The sequence below is a fragment of the Gavialis gangeticus genome, unplaced genomic scaffold (genome assembly GCF_001723915.1).
Source record: "Gavialis gangeticus isolate Ggan-Ray unplaced genomic scaffold, GavGan_comp1, whole genome shotgun sequence".
Taxonomy (NCBI): Eukaryota; Metazoa; Chordata; order Crocodylia; family Gavialidae; genus Gavialis; species Gavialis gangeticus.
Window position 1 is genome coordinate 21,782,946 of NW_017728996.1, and position 23,019 is coordinate 21,805,964.

The 23,019-nt window shown below is 44.4% G+C and overlaps 1 protein-coding gene and 1 long non-coding RNA gene across 3 annotated transcripts in view; one reads left to right on the forward strand and one right to left on the reverse strand.

Annotated features, from left to right (window-relative positions):
- SH3GL3 (SH3 domain containing GRB2 like 3, endophilin A3) overlaps nt 1–23,019 on the reverse strand; it is a 137,122-nt gene that overhangs the window by 72,520 nt on the left and 41,583 nt on the right. The gene's annotated exons all lie outside the window — the stretch shown is intronic.
- Nucleotides 19,483–23,019, forward strand: part of LOC109288551 — a 12,498-nt gene continuing 8,961 nt past the window's right edge. The window contains exon 1 of the long non-coding RNA XR_002095184.1: nt 19,483–19,605. This is a non-coding gene — a long non-coding RNA (uncharacterized LOC109288551). The remainder of the gene's footprint in view (nt 19,606–23,019) is intronic.

Sequence of the window (23,019 nt, forward strand, 5' to 3'; positions counted from 1 at the left end):
AACCCCCAATCAGGTAGTTAAAGGCTGCTAGTAAATCCCTCCTCAGTCTTTTCTTCTCTAGACAAAATAAGTCAAGTTCCCTCAGTCTCTCCTCAGAAGTCATGTGCCCCAGCCCACAAACCATTTTTGCTGCCCTCCGCTGGGCTCTCTCCAACTTGTCCAAATCCTTTCTGTAGCCAGGGGCCAAAACTGGACACAGTACTCACACGCTGCTTGTTACCAGAAGAAAAATAGTCTCAATATGTATTAACGCTACTCAGAATTTAGAAAGGAAGCTCTTTATAAGAACTAACGGATGGCTTCCATTACTGCTGGCACTGATGTAACAAGAGGAAACAGAGGTAGAGGGCAATTAACTAGCTTGACAATGGTCGCCTATTAAGTAAATGGCAAATCTGGGATTCGAATCCAAGAGTGCTAACTCCCAGTTTCCTGCCCTAAACTATGCTACCTCTGATATATTATCCTGTGTGTGTAAATTCATGTAGGTATAAATTAAATCTAAATTAAATTTACAGGACACAAATTAGTGACCGTGCAGACACTGATAGCCATAAAATAATTATACGAAGGCGATTCCAGATTTCCTACCTTATATCAGAAAACAAGGTTAACACACACATACATAGTGTCTGCAAAGGAAAGTTTTTATAATACAGTCTGTTGCAAAAGTGAAATTGAAAATGACATTATTCTTGTTTTCCATGTTTAAACTAATCTGGCCAGATGCTTCCTCTGTCATCTGGATTTTCACATTTGGAATGATAACACTTTTTATTAAATTTTGATATCTGCAAAAATGATGCTGGTTTACAGATATGGCCGACGTAATCACAGATGGTTCCAGTTTCTAAATAATTGCAGACTTGGTCTAGCGAAATGTGTACCAGTACATTCTTTAACCTGTTCTTCCTATCAGTTTTCTTGGCTGAACCTCTTGGAAAATACATGCCTTTTCTGTAACTAATTCAAATGCAACTGTCAAAAGTACAGTAAACTCACAAAAATGTAGCAGAAATTTATTTTTTGTACTGGGAACATTTTTCCACCATGTAGCAGAAGTAATTAAGCATATTGCTCCCATCAAAAATAATGAGTGCTTCATTGAAAGTTTATCTTGTGCATAGCATAGTGCTGAGGTGAAATCAGAAACGACAAGTGCACTGTAGTCAAATAAGTCATGACTATGGCATGAGAACAAAAACTGCAAGAAGGACCTTTGGTGATATAAACTGCTAAATTGGGACACTTGACTTCGCAAAGTACGCAACTGCTTCTGAACCCTAGAATACTTGATAGAAAAACTTTTAAAAATATTTGACACTTCTGTACCTATGAGAATTCCAACAGCAAACTCTGCTAACTCCTCAGGGAGCTTTCTTGCCAGGTGCAGGAATGAAAAAGAGGAATATAAAAACACATATGGTCCTTGTCTAGCCTTACACTTCTCAAATATGTCTGGCTAAATCACATCAGCTTTTATAATATACTTTATAATGTCTAAAATTAACAATCATTATAAACGTGTGACTAATTGAAACATCAACCCCTGTCGTGTTAGCCACTGTGAAACAAGTAATGAAACCACAAAGTGAACATGAGTTCTCTGCATCCAGGGCAACAGCAAGATGTTCTTGAATGTAATCCAAAGAGTAATTCTAGTTGCATTCTCATTACTGGAGAAACCAAAACAGAAAATTTATTTATTTTTCTCCAAATAGGAGGTGGATGAAAAAATGCCAAAACATCAACTATAACTGTGAAAAGGTCACCCTGGGACCAATACAAAACTGTAATCTGGGGATAATTTGTAGAATAAATGTTGATCTTTATGCTCATCAATAAAGTAGAGTGTGTTGAAATTAATGACAGGAAACAAGAAGCAAAGTCAAAAGGATGCCAGAGTGGGAAATGTATTGTGTAGGGATGGCAGGCTGATAGCATCAAATGTACAAATAAGCTTTTTGGATCCAGGAACCAATTCTTTCCTTTTATGTTTCTAATCACTCTCCATCTCCTGTTCAGGCTCATTGGACCTCCTCTTGAATCTTCCCTCTTCTTCTTTACCCACAACCACACCCACAGGACCTTCACAGCTCTCCTCAATCTAGCTGTTGCTTTCCAGTCTTCTTTTCTCTGATAAACCATTTTTCTATTCATTTCAACCCCCTGGACATTACAATAGTTGCCACAAGTTACTGGGCTCAATGCCAAAAGTATTAGGTGAAGTTCTTTGCCCTTTTTTGTTTTTTTTATGAAGGAGGTCAGAGTAGCTCACGACCTCACCTTCTAGCCTTGAAACTCTGTTCTCTCACCACCAGGACCATCACGAAACAATTCAGAGCGCTGCTGCGGTGTGATGATTGCTCCTGTAAGGGTGGTGAACTAACCAAGCTCCAATAGATTACAAGTGCTGGAACAGCAATGGACCCTAACGATATGGTGCTATGGGAGAACCACAAACCAATCAGAAATCACACTAACAGGCACTGGCTTACTTGTTCTTGCTTTGGCATCCTCTTTTACCAGACACAGTGTTTGAAGACCAGCCCTGCTGGCAGAGTTAAAGTTAGCTCCAAGCATAAATGGAAATATCCATACCAATGAGACCGCGCAAGTAAAGGATGAGGGAGTCTCTGAGACAAGAAAGAGCAGCAGTCTCCAGCCGATTACATGAGGCCTTCATGAGCCTCAGGGGAGCCACATTTTCTGAAGGCATAAGTCCCAACTTCATATAACAGGGTTAATAACTCCATTTCTTCCCCCACAAGCCGAGTGGAAAAAATTCCTGCACAATTTGTGTGTTCATCCCAAGATGCAAGTATCTGCCCATCTGACAGCAGGAATTTTTAGCGTACATCTACCGTTGTCCAGTCCAACTTGCTAAACATATGATCATTCTACGTCTCCAGAAACCATTATATTAAAACTATTTAAAAAGTATCCAAGGCAGGGAGCAGATGGTTGTTCAATTCATCCAGCTATAAGCCAAACTCTCTCTCCAATACAGCACCAGACCCTGGAAGGCCTTAAATTTTGCTGAAACTACAAAGTTTATACTATTTTCAAATCCCCCTGAAATGGCCTCCATCGTTCACAGAAATCTGCAAATAGGTTCTTGCTCAGCTGAGAATAATTGGAATATGACTCACAAAGATTGTAATCACACTGACCTTGTGCTTATGTCGAGTGATTTCCAACAATTTTCAATAATGAAAGTACTCACGTCTTGTCTTTTTAGCCTCAGACTTCCAACCATATAAAGAAAACGATACGACAATTGTAATTTACAATTGTGGCAGGAATGTCAAACATACAGTCTGTGGGATGGATACATCCTGAAGTGCCATTTCACCCAATCCTAGAGGGGCTGGTAATTTGGGGATGGGTTCTGTTGCCAAATTCCCAGCAAGAGAACCCCAATGGGCATGTGTGTCAGCAGGGTTGGGGGAAAGCAATAGTGTGCCCAGCCGCCCCTGCTGGCAGGTCCAGATCTAGCCTGAGAGGTTCCTAGGAGTGCAGATCAGACTATCACAAATATAACACATAACAATATATTCATAATAAATATTATCAATCCATTACTAGAAACATTGTTAAAATATTATTAATATCAGTGATTTTCAAGCAGCTGCTTATAAAAATTATCAGGCTTGCATTTTTCTTTCTGTTTGCTATTGATTAGGCAAGTAAATATGACAGAGTAAATATGACAGTCTTCTTTGCTAGTTTTGGATTGCAAGATCAATGCAAAATTAGCAGGAATACAAGAATTACAAAGCAATCCTTGTTCATTACTTCTTAAAATGTATTGTAGGATTTGCTCTTAGCATAGAAATTCTTCAGAGTGCACTAATACAATCATGCTATACTGTACTGATGTGATGGTTATAAATAGGAGACCCCGAAACAACTTTGTGCAATTAAATCTTTTCTGAGATGCAAGATAAGACTGTGATTCCAGAGTACAAGCCCACTCTAGTTCACAAGTTAAAATAATCAAGTAAAGGGGAAGGAAAGGAAAATAAAAAAATTGACAGTGAAGAAAGATTGGAAACCACTCAAACTAAACATGAATATTTATAAAGTGACTCAATGTCTCAGTAAATTGGTAATGGAGATTCTTCAACTCAGCATAGCTCACAAGTTCAAATGTGAACAGGGAAGGGTAGTCATGGCACATCTCTGTTGGCTATTTAAATCCCTGCAGGAACAGACTTGGAAGCCTCAGGAAAGAAGCTAAGGATTTCACTGATCCACTGAGACTGAACTACCTTCTTGCCTACATCACTGGTCTCTGCAAATAGGGTTGAAACATTTGCAAGGCGAACATTGACTGTAGCGTTTCTGTTGCTATACTTGGTTACTTGAAATATATATACTTGTTAGTACTAATCTGAACACATATACACTTTGCAAATATTATATCCTCAAATGTGATGTGCGTGTGCGTTGTTTCAAATGAGTGGGATTAAATCAACAGCCTTTTTATACATGTAATTTGATGAGTATTAGGTACTTAGCAGCTTTTGAAAATCCCACCAGGTGCTTACTGCACCTTTAGGAATGTAAATACTTTTAAGAATCTGGTTTAGAGAGATTTAAGTATACATGGCTAACAGTTCCAAAGAAGTCTGCTTTATTTCAGATTCTACTCAAACTGCTGCCAGTCTAAACAACCTGCTACAATATTATTACTTGTCACCCTATTGCGCCCCCCCGCAGTAATTTTCTCTTTCAGATCACTTTGTTTCCTACAGCACTGCATAGCAAAAACCTTAACACCTCAAAGCAGAATAGATTTAGTTTACAAAAAATAAAAGGATAGGTAGCTGGTAAATTTAAAAGCTCTTTTGCACTCATCATCTGGTTGAATGGAAAATCAATAAGGAAGCAACACAGTAAATTGGGCTGTCTAGTATAGACACGTTAAATTAATCACCCTTTTGGATGGCTCTAAATTATCACAAAGAAAGCCTCTCTGGAGGTGGTCTGTAGTTACACTAGTGACTGACCACAAGGTTAAGTGGGCAAATAAGTCTGGATGCACTTTTCATTAGTAAATTACCATCTGAATTAAGATGTCTAAAAGGGTATCTATGATACTTGATGTCCACCAAAATTCTGACCACCATCTAATATTTTTGACCTGATACATCTCGCATTTAAAAATCAAAAGCAAAAAATAACTATTTCAAAATGTAAAAGGAACTCTTTCATAGCACCAAACACAATACAGTAGCAGTCCATGATGGGGACTAATAATAATAATAATAATAATGAAAACATCTGTCATTCAGTATTGCTTTCCAATTCTATGCCAGTTCCTCATTAGATAAAAAAAAACCCAAGGATAATCATGGCAAAAGCCATTCTTTTTATTATTATAGAATTCCTGTCTATAACACCAGCATTAGCATAGCTTGATTAAGGAGATATTCTCAGTCAGGTTTCCAACTTCATAGTTTGTATCATTATTGCCAGCATTAGTCAAATCAGAATATAATTTTCAAGAAAACTTGGGAAATGGAAAATACCGCTTGACGAAGGAGTGCAACATATTTAATGCACAAATCTTAAGAACTTGAAACTGATACTGAAAAACTATATGGTCCAAATTCTGCCTTCTGTTTCACTTGTGAAACCCTCACTGATAAAATTTGGCCCTATTTTTTATTTTTTTATTTTTTAAATAAAATTTGCTAGTTAAGTTCACACCTGGGTTATGCCAGCTTCTGCCTTACAATAAATAGGGTTACCATACATCTGGGCTTTTCTGGACATGTCCTGTTTTTTGGCCTCAACTCTGTGTCTGGGCAGCTTTTTAAAATACAAGCAAATGTCCGGGTTTTTGCTTTGCCTCCCCTTTTCCCACGCACAAGCAGCTTGGATGCTTGGGACTGGGACCGGGAAAGCTGATTGGCTGTCAGGGGTCATGTGCTCTGCGTGCAGGCCCCAGCAAGTAAAAGTGTGCGCGCATGCGTGCATGTGCACATGAACATGCGTGTGCGTGCGTGTGTACAGGACCTGCGTGGGCTGCAGGGCTGGGGGGACAAAGGGGTTCTAGGTCAGCAGTGAGGGGCACCAGCAGGGCTGGGGAGGGGAGGGTTGCGGGTCAGGAGTGAGGGGCAGCAGCAGGGCTAGGGGACAGGGGCTTAGGTGTGATGGGCAGAGGCAAGGCATGGGCATATCATACACCCCTCCTCCCCTTCTCCCTACCAGCTTCCCAACCCCTCCCTCCAACAGGTGTCCTCTTTTTTGATTCTGGAAATATGGTAACCCTAACAACAAAGGCCTGAGGATGTTAAGCTACAGAAACTGTAGCCGTAGAATAATTGTTATTATACAAGTAATCAAGCAGTGAACACAACCCTGAGGATGGGCAAAAGCGTCCAAGACAAAACAGGCACCAGGTAGTCAGGGATGCACTGATGCAGCACACTCCCCAGCCAGCCTCTGCCAGAAAGGTTCCCATAGAGTCCTAGCTGCAACCTGAAGCTTCCCTACCCCAGAGGAGCTCCCAGCAGAAGGCAGTAATATAAATACCACCTGCTCTCCCCAGGGAAGAAAACATGTACCCTGACACTATCAAGAATGAAATGATGCCAGGTAAACCTAGGTAGCATAGGCCAAACTCTGCTCTTTGCCACAAAGTAAGGGCCTTGTTGCAATGTAATTCTGGGGGGCTCCTGGAGCTCTTAACACATGGACTGTCCACACATTAACACCTACAACTAGTTTAGACAAGGTTCTTTGGGTGAATCTGATATCCTTTATTAGACCAACTTAAAAAGTTGGAAAACAATTATTAAGCAAACTTTCAGGTTCAAAAACCCTTTCGTCAGGCTGAAGAAGTTTCAGACGAAGGGTTTTTGAACCCGAAAGCTCGCTTAATAATTGTTTTCCAACTCTTTAAGTTGGTCTAATAAAGGTTATCAGATTCACCCAACGAACCTGGTCTGCCTATGTCTTTAGACCAACACAGCTACAACCTACACCCCTAAAACTAGTTTAAGCATTCGTTATGCAGCTCAAAGTTATACCACTCCAAGGCAGAATTATCTCTGATCCCCGTTACCCAGTTTGTGTTACAATAAGTGTAGCCACTCTAGGCTACATCTCAGTGTTAACACCCAGCTCTCCTCTCCCTTCCCTGCCCCCCAGATCCCTGCTCACTGCAGCCCCCTTGCCCCCAGTTGACTTATGGCTGCCAGCACTGTCTATCCCAGGGGAGCAGGCAGGGAAAGGTTAACCTGCCTGCCCACCTGCTAGCACCGCTGCTGTGCTCTTTAGGCAGGCTCAGCCCAGAGAAGAGCAGTGGCCTGGCAGCAGGTTAACCCTTCCCTGTCTGCTCCCCTGGGACACTACAGCCACAAGTAAGCAGGGAGCGGGGGTGGACTTCTTACCTTCCAGTCCTCCAGGCCCCTCCTGGCCCAAAGGTGCGATTGTTCCAAACTCAAGCTAGTGCTAACACAGATCAACATTCGTGCAGTTCACTGTGAAACAGGTAACAAGGCCCTAATTGTCTTGAGTGGGCCTGATATAATTGAGATCACAGTTTGTAGTTGGGCTCAAACTTCAGCAGAGGAAGAATTAAAAAAATCACTTTCCCTTTAACAACTATTGTATCAGCTTCAACTACATTTCAGTGACAGTCAGTTGTGTTAACTGGCTGAACCACTGTGTCAGTTTTTCCTGGCAGTCCTATTTGCATGCTTAGCCATGCTACAGTACATAAAAATTACAGAGCTGTCACTTTTTCAGGTCTCTTTTGTAACTTATAACCACGCTTTCCAGACTTCCATTCTTTTTTCCCCCTTCTTTTCCCAGGAATGTTAGATGTCTGCCAAACACCTTAAGATACGTGTCATCTTTTCACAGCTACAGTGTTTAACCTGCTGTAAGCTGCTCCACCTGCTCTCTCTAGCTGCTATACAGGCAAATTCCCTTCTGTTTTCCACATTTTATGGCAACTCGTGAAAAAAAAAATTTAGCCTACCAGTAAAACTCTTCCCTTCACCTCCTCAGCTTTCAACTTATTCTCTTCTCTTTACTGATCTTTATTTTCATTTAGTCTGATCTCAGTTGTCTCATCCCTGCTTGTGATTTTCTCTCTGCCTCTCAACAGTTACTTTCCTCTTAGTCTCCTTATTTTCACTTCCCTCTCTCTCAAGTTCTTCTCTTCACCTCAAGAGTATAACATTCTTGCGAAGTCCAAAAAATATAACCTCGGACAAAAACAAATCACTGTTTCAGATACCTGGTGGCATCTAGTCTAGTGGTTGAGCAAAAATTCCACTAAAAGAGAGGAAATGCCACACAGTCCCCAACCATTTCTCCTAAAACCAATTTTCTATCATGAGTCTGCCCCCATAAACAGAGCCATCCATGGAATAGTCTTTGGGTTGCTTTGGTTTTAGATTTAAACCATGCCAAGGTTTTCCCATTCATACTAAAGCGTCTTGCCCACATAAAATACTGACACGGCTGCATCACGAAACTACAGAAATAGCATAATGCTTTCTGAGGCACTCAGGTCAATGGCATAATGACGGGAGTCATGGGCAACTGTGTAGGATATAAATGTGAACCTTGTCACAGCAGGTCCCTTGATCTTATCATTACATATTTATCATCATCATATATCATGCAGAAATGTTACTCTTAACCTGCCTATAGACCAAATTCTCTGCCATAGCTTCATATAACTTGAGCAGTGAGCAGTACACTCTGCTATTGCACCTGAAGCTTCAGAAGTCAGATAAAAGCAATTCTCCAGAGAACATCAGACTGGGAAGCTGATCTCTTCGTTGCAGCTCCAGACTGAGCTTTAAAACCACATCTAAAAATCATGAGGTTTTTTTCCTTTTCCTTAAAGAAAAATAGGGTGACTTTGAGGTGTATATCAATTAAAAATAATAAATTTATAAATGAAAGGTGTACCATGGGCTTATTATTTACATCTCCATTTTTTTTACCTTTTTAGCTTTTCTACTTCCTTCCCATTATACAGAAAATAAGGAAAATAATCCCTTTGTTTTACTGGCATTAAATTGTTTGAATACTGTTAGTTCATACTGGCCTTAACTATGAATTCTCACATTTTTTATTTGTATCATCATCATCAGGAAAATGACCATCATGTTAGTTTCTTCCACAGGGGATACTTAAGGATAGGGGCAGAACTTACACATAAACCAGTTTCAGTGATCAGAAACTGGTTTAAACTTATAGCAGAACAGGGCTAGGGACAGACATTCAAAAAGCCTGAGCCTGAATTGATTCAATCTTTGCAGGTTAGTCAGAGGGGAGGGAGGAATTTCTACAGAACAGAGAGTGGGGAGGGGGCAGCAGAGGGGAGGGACCAGCCCTGCTGTGGAGCAGAGAGCCCCAACCAGCCCAGAGAGCATGCTGGGATGCTGGGGGAGTCTGGTTTAGCAGCAAGGGGTCCAGGACAGACATTGCATAAACCAGTTTGAGTCAAATCAGTCAAGTCTGATACTACATTCAACCAGGTTTATCTCAAACTGGTTTCAGTCATTTTCAAACTGGTTTATGTGCACTGAATATCTGTCCTGTTACAGGTTTAAACTAGTCTCTGATCACTTATACCAGTTTGTGTGTAATGTCTCTCCCTAGCCCAAAAGTTCAGTGCACATAAACCAGTTTTAAAATGGCCAAAATCGGTTTGAGATAAACCTGGTCAAATGTAGTATCAGACTTAACTGATTGAGTTCAAACCAGTTATGGCAATTCTATCCCAGACCCCTTCCTGGTTTAAGTTAAATCAGAGTCCCCCAGCATCCCAGTATGCTGTGCAGGCCTGGGCAGGGCTGTGCCCTCTGCTCCAGCAGAGCAAGGCTCGCTCCACCCCTCTGCTCTCTAGCCAGAACAAGGGTGGGGACGTGGCAAGATGCTGCCCCCCCCTAAGGTGAAGAAGGCAGGGAACAGGTTTATTTCCCCCTCCTTCTCCTGTCCCATCAGCACGGACCCCAGCAGGGTCTGACAGGCAGGGGTGCACCAGCCCCTGCCAGGTATTTCTCTGCTCGCTGCTCCAGCAGTGATGGCGTGGCCAGCCCCAGCAGTAGCCTCAGGTGAACTGGCAGGGAAGGGGTTTAATTCCCTGTTCCCTGTCACACCCACACAGACCCCGGCTGGGTCCCGCCTGGCACTCCCCCCTCGCTGCTCCAGCAGCAGGGGCAAGGGCACGACCAGACAACAGTCAGCATGGCCCCCTGAGGCAAAGGTGGAAGGAAGAGGGTTTATACCCCATGCATCCCCTCTGACCCTGGGGGACCACAGCCAGGGTCTGCCCATCCCGACCGCTGCCACCAAGGCAAGCAGTGGAATAAGTCCCCTCCCTGCCCCTTTGACTAAGAGGCCCATGCCAGCTGGCCTCTGGCCACACCCCCACCCCTGGTGCTGGAGTGTCAAGGGGGCAGTGACTGGGATAGGGGCAGCAGCCCCTCTCATGGGTTCCCAGGGAGCACAAGCCTTGTCCAGCAGGGAGGGCTGTGTTATGAGGTTGTTAGAGCTGCTGCAGACTGCACGGGGTGAGCAGCAGTGGTGCTAGGGAGGATTTGCCCCACCCTTGCCCTCAGCACAGTGCCTCCACCAGAAAGAGGCTTCCCAGGAAACCATGAGAAGGGCTGCTGCCCCATCAGGGTTGCTCCCCCCTCGCCACTCCAGTGGCAGGGGCATGGCAAGAGGCCAGATTGCATGGCCCCCTTAGGTGAGGGGGCAGGGAGAGGTGTTATTTCCCCCCTCCCTGTGGCAGCTGGTGTAGGGGACAAGGCAGGGGCTTATCCCACTGCTTGCCCTGCACAGGGAGTGATCAGTGGCGACAATCAGGGTAGGCAGACCCCAAAATAAACCCCCTTTCTGCCCTCTCTGCCTCAGGGGTCATGCCAGCTGGTGTCTGCCCACGGCCCTGCCCCTGCTGCTGCCAGGTGGACCCCAGTCTGGGTCTGTGCTGGTGGGACAGAGAGGAGGGAATTATACCCCTCCCTGCCAGTTCACTTGTGGCTACTGCTGTGGCTGGCCACACCTGCCCCAGCACAGCTTCCTTGCAGCTGAGGGCTGCTCTAGCCCCCCCCAGCTTCTGGCCTGAGCCATTGCAGGCATGTGCCTACATTACCTGAATGTCTAGTCGCTTGCAAATTGGTTCAATCCAGGCAGGCTAGACTAACCTGCAAAGATTGAATCAATTCAGTCTCTGGATTTTTGAATGTCTGTCCCTAGCCTAAACATTTTTTTTAAGATGAGCTTTCCAATTCTGCACATTTGGCAACAAACTCTGTACTATACTTTTTCTTTTAGAACCAGAGACGTCTCAACCAGTCTTGAATAGTTAGGACAGGACCTCAGACCATGCAAATACCAATGTGTGCCCTTATGTGCAGGTACATGTGCGTGCAGGGAAGATATTTATTGTTATTACTTTTCATACAACATTTACCACTTTACAATAGATCATTTTAACTATGACTTCAGCAAGTCTTACAAGGACTGATTCCCCTTACAAAGATGCTTTCAATTTAAAAGTCATAATTTCTGCCTGAGTGATGCTTTCTTAGCCTGGTCACAGGGCTCTCACATCCCAGAAAGACCTGTAACTGAAAGAACTAGGAAGGATATAACTTCCCTTTGTTCAGTTTATTTTGTGCAATTTACAGCACTTTTTGTCTAGTCAGTCTCACTGCTGCCTCATTATAGTCAATGGGTTTCTTCTATTTACATGGGTATTTCAAGCAATAATGGGGAGATTTTAGTTTTCTTCTTAAAAGGACAATAAAGATTTAAGTCCACAGGAGCTAGGAGCAGAAATTTCAGAGCAGCTGTGCTGTATAAACTATTGCAACTTTTCCAAAAGCAACTATATTTCAAATGGATGGAGTCTCCAATCAGGGAAAGATCTCCAAATACTCCCTAATAGGTAAACCAAACTAAGGAAACTGGTGGGCCCCTTCAAGTTAAGAACATTTTGTGGGGTTTTCAGGTTGTTTGTTGCAGTATAGACATCCCCTTATTCTCGGGGGACAGGCTAGCCCTGCAGTTTGTTATGGCGGCTCTATGAATGTCCAAACTATTCTTTGGGGGATTTACAGAATGGATTTTTCTAAAAGTGACAGAATAGTTATCTGGCAGAATATTGTTTTGGGGCCAAAGTACTATTGAGCAGTAACAGCTGTCTGAGCAGTATTAGTTTCAGCTTCTATCTAGATCTGCTATTTGTGGTACTCCCAAGAGCTGGAAATGTGGTATAGGTATTACAAGCCAACAAATCTAAAAGTTGTAAGTGGTACCACCACCTACAGCTATTTCACCTCAGCTGTGTGGGCTAAACATCTAAGAATAAAATCATAGAAAATCTGTAACAAACATACGTTTTGATCAATTAGGAAACCACAGATAAGATTAGAGTATTTCAAGAGCTACAAGTACTAAATCTTACAAAAGGCAGTGTGAGATCTGAAATCTATCATATATGTTGGCGGGGACTGCATTGCAAAGCACTGACTGTAGATTTAGAGTCCTTGGCAAAATTTGTTCATCAGAGACAGATGCAGGAGAGAAAACAGAAATATTGTAGTCTTAACTCAAATACCATTCACTCACCTTCAACTATTTACCCTAGTAAAGCAGCAGCAACAATTAAAAACTCCTTGGGTGGACCAACTTAAAACTTCCCTAAAGAAAGCCTATGTTCCTGTACTCCAACAAATGCCTATTTTTCTCCCACTTCAAAAAGTCCTACCCAAAAGAGATTTCTACAGCTACCATTCATGGCCCATTTGAATGGTGGCTATGAGGAAAAGGGTGACAATAAAAATGCAAACAAGTGGAACACAGAAAAGTCAAGAGTAGCTTATTGAGCCTTCCCTGTGTTCTCCGAGTCATACTACTGACATTTTCAAATGCCTCAGCTTTCCCCGTCTCAAACAAATGTCCCTGCTTAATTTGCTGGTTAGTGTATGCAACAACAGTTTTCTTCCATGTATTTAAAGTTAAAACCAAAGGACTTGGATTGGCTGTTGGAGGGGAGGAGGCCATGAGTGAGGCACTATCCACTGCAGGGTTGAGGCCCAAAGATTCAGGGCCCAAAAATCAGCAGACCTAGGCTGAGGTGCTAAAGAAGCTAAAGCCAAAAAGACTGACGCCTGAACAAGGGTTGGGGCCTGCGGGGCCCAGCCCAGAAAGAGAAAGAACAGGGACAGTCCCAAAGGGAGAAGATGAAAAATCATCAGTGGGGCATGGGTGTGACTAAGGGGGCAACAAGGAGGCCAAGAGACCAGCCCTAAAGCACCCCCCAAAGGACTAACCCACTCACAACGGCAGCCTCCCTCCAAATACACATCAGCTACAAGCAAACTGTAGCAGGCAAGGAGGAAGAGCAGGCTGGGGTAGTACAGACAAGAATGGGGAGGGGGACGAAAGCCTGCATTCATCACATCTTCCCCAGACTATACAAACAGACTTCTTAAATGCTCCGCTCAATAGACTTTTTTGGCTCACCCTCATGCTCTTTTATCAAACTAGAAGTTTGATTTCTATTATTATTTTATGCCATTTCCAACTCAAGGCTGAAAGGATGAAGAGCTTCCCAAGTACTGTAGCAAACAGTCCAGGGAAGAAAGTGTACTCGCTCTTCTTTTGAGAACAATGGAGGAGAGAAGAGGGAAAAAAATGAGAGAGAAATGCCATGTTGCTCATCTGCCCTCAAGGAGAGATTTGCAATAAGCCTTTCAGTGAAAAAGCTACTTGCTATCAGCTTTAACTTGTGTTACAATAATATGCTTTCTTTACAATTCTCTGTTTGCTTAACTCTGAGGATACTGGCTTTAAATTGCCAAAGCATATTTCCGCAAACACATCGACACCTGACTGCAAGACCACAACAGCACCATCTTGCTGCTAACTAGAAAAAGCCAATTATTAAGAAGCTTGTTCTGTGTCTATAATGGAAGGTTCAGGAAAAGACATTTCCTCCACTGTCTAGCAGGAGTAAGGGTCACCAAAAAAATTCAGTCATTTGGACCCTCAATATTCATAAAAATAGACAAAACCTTTAACTCTGAATATAAACATCTTGCTCTCACTGAAGTCTATAGCAAAAAGCTGGTGGCTTCAGCTTCAACAAATCAGGCCCTAAAATTCTGCCCAATTAGTTTAGAATGTAAATTTGCAAGCTGCAAAGTATATGAAATGCCTTTCAGTATCTTAATGTGAAACTAACTAGACACATTTAAGGAAGTGTATTCCACCAGCTATAATTTCAAGAGGCTAAATGATTTATTTTATATTGCACCCAGAAGATGGGACATGATACTCTATGGTGTATTTTCTATAACATATTAAGTAATCAGTAACTATGTAATATGTTTGGCAAGATGTTTTACTGTAGTTGTAAATGTGCTGTCTCTCATTTTTCTCCCCATTTATATAACAGCTTCTCCAGCTTCCTAATTATACACATCCTTTATTCTTTTTAGCAGCAGCATAGAGCTTAAATACTAGCTGCTGCATAATGAGAAAAGAAATATGGTTATGCATTTAAAGAAAAAGAACAGCTGCTGCCACCAGAAGCTGAATTCCCAACAACAGAAAATTAGCAAAACATCTCAACGATGATCAGAGTTTGTTAATCCAATCTATTCTGGCCATGTGAGTTCCTCTCTGATGAGAGAGAACAGTTTGCCATTAGAACAACATTGTACTGTTTTTTTCCTACAGCCTAAAACCTTTTTACTTCCAGGGCAGGTAAAAAACACAGTGGTTTGAAGCAGAGACGTAACAGGGTAGCTCTGCTCTCCATGGGGTGGCAGCAGCTGCTGGCAGCAGTGTGACTAGCTATGGACGCGGCTGTTTTCATGCCCCCACCCACTGAAATGATGCCTGGGAACTACTGCCCTAGTCTTCTACTGACTCATTTACATTACTGGTGAGAAGTGTCGAGTCTTTGAGGAGCTGAGCTACCTCAGGTTCCTTTGGAACTGGATTTATGAGGTGAAGGAGGCACGTACGCGTAACAGTTTGAACAGAGAATGAATTTATTGACTTACATCCCTTGGTTAACGGAGACGCAGGTTGTATTTGAACTTGACAACATAGCGTAACTGTTACAACGGCTTGCAAGCTGAAATGGTCAATAGTGGGGTGGGATTTTACGCCAAGGGGGAGCGGTGGCAGGAGACAGCGGCGAGTGGAAAGAGCAACGGTTGATCAGGCCGGTGCATACAACAGCTAGTCAGTTGTCCGTGTCAGCTCTCCAAGCTTCTCCCCGAGCCTCAATGGGAGGAGGCCTTTATACAGGGAGTGACGCGGTTTAGCCAATCATGTTCGGCCGTTCGGCCCTCATGTCATTACCTTATTTGGCACAGACACCCTTACTGAGGCAAGTGCCCCTCTGAGGTAACCGTCTCTATGAGGTTACTATGGGGGTCAGGGAGGTGCATGAGGCACAGAGCCAGCTTTTCAGCATGTCAAGAAGGAAGAGCAAATCTGCTTTTCATCAGTAAGTTAAGAACCAATCTACCCAGTCCTTTCAACATAATTCAAAGACCACCTGAGTACTCAGGAGTGTAGGCTGTAACTGTGCTGGTCTAAGAACAAAGGCAGACAAGCTTCTTTGGCTAAATGTGATGGTCTAATAAAAGTTATCAGATTTACCCAAAGAACCCCATCTGCCTGAGTACTGCAGGTGTCATTCTGTCACCCGTGCTCCCCTGAACTGGTACACGGGGATCAAGTATTCCTACTGGAACAGACTGCGCTGCTCCTGGACACTCTTTGTTACAAACTGACTCAAGGTATTTGGTCACCATTCTGTTGTAGGTGAATCCAGTAGGGGTGTGCAAAATGGGCCCTATTCAATTCGGATTCGGCCCAAATCAGGGACGGTGATTCGAATCACTGCCAAGCATGCTGGGGAGCCCCCCATGCTTCTGTGGGACCCTCCATGCACCCCAGCACCACAGTATTCAGAGCCCCTGCTACCTAGAGGTATGTAGAAAAAACATTTAAAGCTGTCTCTATGTCTGAGTCTTTCCAAATCAATTCGGAGGGTTCCAATTTGATTCAGAGAGATTATAGGGTCCTCTGGTCCAATTTGGATTTGGAAATTCAGCTATCGAACTGGGCCGAATCTCCACCGAATCGAATCAGGGACCAAAGCTTCACGTAGCCCTAGAATCCAGTCACTGGACCAAATATTAAAGGTGTGTGTAGGGGTATAATTACCTTAGGCATAATCCAGGGCTCAGACTTTTTGTCTAAATTCCTTCCTTTAGATGAAATGTGATACATAATATGGCTCTGAAGTAGCAATTTAAAAAGATAGGGAGATTATATGAACTTAAAGTAAGTGTATACAAAACACAATTTGATTTTGTGTAAACTGTATTGTAATTGCAATCCTATACTCTATATGGTGTCTGTGCATTCAGCTGAAATGCATATAACTATTGAAGAAAAATGTAACACAGACAAAGGAACTTTTTGTGCATACGTGAATAAAATAAAAGATCCTGGGCTATATAATGTGATTCTGCATTTCTATACAGAGCGAGTCATTTTGCACCAGGCACTGACACATCACAGCATTACTATGCATTCTAGAGTAACTTGTCTGCTAAAGCTATTCTTTAGTACATGCACTGCACAACAAAAAGTACTTTGTATTCCAAAACCTTTAGGACTTCCCTGACAAATCTCCACTGTGTTCTCCTAAAGATTACACACTGGTGCTTACACATGAATTTATAAATTAACAAAGTAAAAGTCATCATTTATAGTCATGTCTCAAAAAGAAAGTGTCTAGATAAAATTTCAAATCTAGCAAATCTGGCATATCTTCAACAGGAAACATACTCAAGCACGTGCAAACTTTCCCTTCATAAAGTTGTACTCACAGCTACCCAGGACTCCATGGACACAAGAAGAGATCAAGGCCTGGTCCTAAAGAGGAGGAATTTGCTATCAATTGTACAGTGGAATTAGCATTAGATTTGCTATGAAATCCTGACTCCTTTGAAGTCAATGGCAGACCTCTCATGGACATCAACAGGAATGCTTATAATGGGCAGAGTAGCCGGATGTTCTGGACAAGGGCAGTGACACACAGTTCATTACTGGCTCCCCATAGTCATAACATAGGCATCATTTGCAAATTGAAGGTATTGTTTCTGGCAACCCTTTAAAATCTTCTTGCCTGTGAAACTGAACATAACCTACAGGAGCCTATCAAAGGCACGCACTTGCTTCTCAAATAAATTATACATGTCTAACACCTGTTTAGAATTGTAGCCATCCTGAGGAAGAAACTGGACTTTTCATACAGACACACAGGCGATGTCCACACATGCACGGAGGTTTGTTTCCCCAGGGACAAGAAGTAGCAGCACACCTTGTGCCACTGCTGCTTGTCCCCAGGGAATGCTCGTGCCACATGCCCTCTGGTGCATGGCAGGTTACCCAAGGTGGGGTACAGAAAGCTGGGGCCAGCACAGTTGCTGGCCCCAGCAGCTTTACCTGGGGTCCTGGGGGAGCTGCAGCTGCAACAATCCTGCAGTCGCGAGCCCGGCCATCAGTCAGACCGTAGCTCTGGCAGGCCAAACTCCGGTTTTGGGAGGTGTGTGCTGCTGCCACATGTGCCACCGTGCTTTTTTAAGGTGGATTTTTTTTACCCTGGAATCTCAAACCACCCCCCACGCTACAATGTAGCAGCACACGGAAAGCCTGTATGTGCAAAGTGTGGTGCTGCAGGCAGGTCTGTGGTGCCATATACTGCATGTCCGTGCTTGTTTGGACATGGTCATAAAGTCGCATAGAAAATTTAAGTTGGAAGGGACCTCAGGCGGTCATCTAGTCAAACCCCCTGCTCAAAGCAGGACCAGGCCCAACTAGATCATCTCAGCCAGGGTTCTATTGAGCCAGGCCTTAAAAACCTCCAGGGATGCAGATTCCACCACCTCTCTGGGTAACCTGCTCCAGTGCTTCACCACGCTCCTAGTGAGAGAGGTTTTCCTCATATCTAACCTAAACCTCCCTTGTTGCACCTTGAGCCCACTGCTCCTTGTTCTGTCATCTGCCACCACTGAGAACAGCCCAGCTCCATCCTCTTTTGAACCCCCCTTCACATAGCTGAAGATTGCTATCAAATCCCCCCTCAGTCTTCTCTTCTGCAAACTAAATAAGCCCAGTTCCCTCAGCCTTTCCTCATAAGTCATGTTCCCCAGCCCCCTCATTATTTTTGTTGCCCTCTGCTGGACCCTCTCCAACTTGTCCACATCCTTTCTGTAGTGGGAGGCCCAAAACTCCAGATGTGGCTCCACCAATGCAGAATAGAAGAGAATAATCATTTCCCTTGATCTGCTGGCAACACTCTTTACTAATGCAACCCAGTATGCTGTTAGCCTTCTTGGCAACAAAGACTGTTGACTCACATCCAGCTCATTGTCCACTGTAACCCTCAGATCCTTTTCTGCAGAGCTGCTGCTTAGCCAGTTGGTCCCAAGCCTGTAGCAGTACATGGGATTTTCCTGTCCTAAGTGCAGGACTTTGCACTTGTCCTTGTTGAACCTCATGAAATTTCTTTTGGCCCAATTCTCCAATTTTATCTAGCTCACTCTGAATCCTAGCCCTGCCCTCCAGCACATCTACTATTCCCCCCAGCTTGGTGTCATCCTCAAAGGTTGTTTAAAGTCATACTGGTCTGCTGGTGCAAAGTTAGTGCAGCAAGCTAGTGGTAAATGCCCCCAGTAAAGGAAACCCTTGGTATAGTAACCAGAGTAGCTCCTATACCCTTTTCTTCCCAGTTACTGGTTACAGCAAAGTGATAGTGCATGCCCACAGCTCCTATACACACAAAGCAGATCACCTGCTCCCAGAATCAGACTGGGCTCAGTATCCAGGTTTCAAGGTTGTTTAAACTCATATTCTCCCTAACACTCCTCAGCGGCAGTCCATGTTCCTCCCCTTAGAAGTTTTGATGTTGTAAATATGAACAATGACTAGGATACATCTTTTTGTTTTATTAAGTTTTTTTTTATCTCAACTAAAAACCTTTACTTCCAGTTAGAAGAGAAAACACCTGCTCCATTTTTTACTAAAAGTTAAAGTGAATGAATGGGTTCTGATTTCTAATAACTAACACACACACACACACGAAGCTTACCATCTAATAGAGTAAAATCTCGTCAGTCATACCAGAAAGGACTTATGAATGTTAGTGTTTCAATTAACAATAGGTTGAATTAACTAGGTTGTTAACAAACAGGTATCTTGAATCCATAAGCAGCCTTTTGTTTCTCTGAAACACAACCCCTGCCCCCACCCCAACTTTTATTCTCTTTCCCAGTGCTAAAGACTTTTCACCCTGTTCTGTGGACTTAAGAGTATCAGATACTTCAAGTTAACCGTTAACTCTGGGGTCCTTGTGAACACTGAGCTCTTTTGAGGTTCAGTCATCATCACCAAAGCAGAAATATGAACAGAAAGAAGCAGCACGTCTAGGTGGAGCTGAGGAAATGGAGGGAGTGAGAGAGAAAGCAAACACATGGGCAGGCCAAGGATGAATACCTGTTGTGAAGGGAAAAGAGTTGGGAAGTAAAATGGTCCTAGACTTTTCCTATTTCTGATTCAAATGTGTTGTTTAAGGGTAGAACAATTGCCCAATGCTTCCTCATCTAGAAGAGTTAGATTTATAAAAGAGATTATTATGTGTGGAGCAGGTTAAACTACGATTTATTACATTATTTTCTTTAACTGACTACTTAAACAAGGACTGATACAAAAATTCACTTGGCAAAAAATGCTATTGCAGTTCTAATTCACTATTTGGCTTCCAATTGTTTTAGATTAAACATTGAAACTGCACTTTGTTGTCATAAACCAGGCACACCATTCCTCTGACACCCCTTTTACAGAACAGTGTCTTTTAAAGAACTGTGAAGGTAGTTTGGCAATTAAACAAAAATCTTCAAAATTCAAGGTAAATACTTCACTTCACGTGCATAGAGCTCTTTTCCCTGCCCCAGTAAATACAAGGACTCTTCATACTATCCCTGTAACCTCTCCAACTGCTGCTTGATCTCAGCTCTCACTGCATTAGAGAAGCAGTCAATTTAAAGCTTGTCGTCATGAACACGAATAAGCAATCACTGGAGTGATCCCTAATGAGTTTCATTTTCCCCTAAGAACATCCAAAGAGTGTGGCCTGCTTTTCTCCTTCAGTGCAAGGAGTATCTAAGAAGCACTTGTCTTCATTACACACGTTGGTTGGAAGGTGGCCAAGCTGTTTCTCTAGAGTTGAGCTGGGTACCATGCATGGTGTTTTAACATACACTCATTTGTTGGAAGGGAAGGGATTTACCTGCATCTTGGAGTGTTTACTGGGCAGCACTGGTTGTATTGGTCAGCAGATTCTTCTGATTAAGGAGATTCATGAAGGTGCACAGTAGGTCATTGTGAGTGGGTGTCGGTTCCCCGCCCCTCTTCTCTTCACGACTCACCTGCCACAACAGTCCAACATTGGTCTTCCGAGTTTCTGCTCACTGAGTCACTGGTTGCACAGCTGTCTCCCTGCTGTCCTCTGCTTCCTCTCCAGTGCTCAGAGGGCGAATGTAAGATCCCCGGCTCCACCTTTTATGCATGGGGTAGCCATAATTACCCTTATCTATCCCCTGTGTGCTAACCCCCCATGGCTGTGCTCAGGCTCTCCCCCTTTATCGGTGTTCTGGGTATTACTTAGTAACAGGGCTTCTACTCAAGCCCCTGTTACTGTCATATCCAGGAAGTTGCAGTGTACTAGCTGGGGTAGAAGAGGATACGCTGTATGAAATGTGCTTGTCTCTGGCCTTAGCGAGAATATCCTTTGTAATTTATAAATTCAAGTTACTTGGTTAACCTTAAGTCTCTGCAGCTCTATTCCCACTCTTCTCATCTCATTCTGTGCCCCCCACCTCGGTCTTCCCCAGCACCTCCTGGTTAACCTCCTCCCCGCGCTGGCCAAGCTGGCTGTCTACTTTACCAGGAAGGAGGCTCTGACTGGCAGGGTCCCTGGGGACAGCAGGGCCATTTTCCTGGGTTTCCTCTATTCCCATTTCCAAGCAGAGCACCACTGGGCAGTAGCAGAAATAGGGCCTTTGAGAGTCAGTGGGTGCTGTCTCGGATGCTCTGCTCTGTGTCCTCGAATGGTGCACTTTTTTTTTTTTTTTTAAACCTTTAGCCCACCTGCACGTCCCTTTCGTCATTTTTTGTCCCCCAAAATCAACTGCTGCTGTGATCTCTGGAGCCTTACGTGGTGCACTGCCTGCCGGGTGAGTAGCCCCTCCCCTCAACTCGCCCGCCATGACTTTGATGTTATGCTATCAAGAGAGGGGGTTCAATGGAGATCTTCCTGGGAGGGCCTCCTGGCAAATGGCGGTACTCACGATCTTTTTGGCACAATGTTCCATGGGGCTCCTCCTCCCCTACACCCCGTCCACTCACCAACTGGAAGCGTGTCCGTACAATGGTGGTTTCGGCCCTGCAGGCTTTCCCGCAGCTTGCTTCAGATGGGGTCCCATGTCTGCGTCTGCTCAGTTGGCTCTTGTCCCACCGGCCTCAATGCAGAGCCTTCCGTCTCTATCTCTTTGAATTTTTCCTTTTTTCCTTCAGAAGAAACATTCTCCTGGGGAGGAGAGGGATGTAGAGCTGCCTCCTTTCCCCCAGCCTCCTACAGAGGGCTCAAATGCCTCCCCTGCTCTGCCTCCTACAGGGAGCTTAAACGCTTCTCCCTGTCTGCCTTCCACAGGGAGCTGAAGGGCTTCCCCTGCTCTGCCTCCTACAGGGAGCTTAAACGCTTCTCCCTGTCTGCCTTCCACAGGGAGCTGAAGGGCTTCCCCTGCTCTGCCTCCTACAGGGAGCCAAAGTGTTTCCCCTGCTCTGCCTCCAGCAGGGGACTCAAAGGTTTTCCCTGCTCTGCCTGCTGGTGATGTGCCGGCTGTGCCATTCCTCTCCCACGCAGGAGCCTCAGCACATCTAGTGTGCTGCCCACCAGCGCTCTCTCTCTCTGGCTCCTCTCCCACCTGGGTTCTGGCAGGGCTTTAAAATTTTCCCATGGTGGCCGGTATGGCTGCCACAATTGGTCCAGCTGTTCCCCGTGCAGGAAACAGCTAATTAAACAGCTGGCGTAACGGTGGCTCGCACGGCTGTGGCCACAGTCTCGGCTCCTGCTCTGGCTGCCCACCAGGAGGTAAGTTATCCCCACAGAGGGTCTGTTTCCAGGGTTTGGGGCCCACGGGGATTACCCTCTCCCCTTTGGGAGCCTGTGGGGGCATCTCGCCGCCTCAGCTGCTCTTCTTCTCTCACTACCCCGCTAAGCGGTGCCCCTCAATGATGTAGTCGGCATAGGCCCACCTACCCAAAGGCAACAAATAGGCCCCCTCTCAGTCATTCCTGCTCCTTCATGACTGGGTAGGTGTTCACAGGACAGCTCTAAATCAGCTCCTTCCTCATTCATCTCGACTCGCCTCCTGTTGAGTTTGTATGCGAGGCCACTAGGTGAGACTATGAAGATCTGGAGTGAGGTGCCATCAGTAGGCCTGTGCAAAGCAGCTAGGATTCACTTTTGATTCGGGCTGATTCGGGAGACAGTGATTCAATTTGGTGGTTCGAATCACTGTCCCGAATCGATTCGGCCAAATCCAATTCAGATATTTGGCTGTCAAATCTCTAAATCACCCAGGTCCAGCCCCCTTCCGCTCTCCCAGCCCCAGCAATGGCTGCCCCACCTGCTCTCGCTCCTGGCACTTTGAAACCTTCCTCTCCCCACTCACCAGGTGCTGCCAGGTGGGGGGCAATCCCTACTGCCCCATATTGCATGGGGGGGCTCTGCACGAGCCCTCTGAGCCCCACCCCACCGCTGTACCATCCCCCACCATGGCTGCCCTACCCACTCCAGCTCCAGCCCTTTAAGGGGAAAAAAAATCCAAAACCTTGCACTCACTGTTCCTGCCCGGCAGGGGGCAATCCCCATTG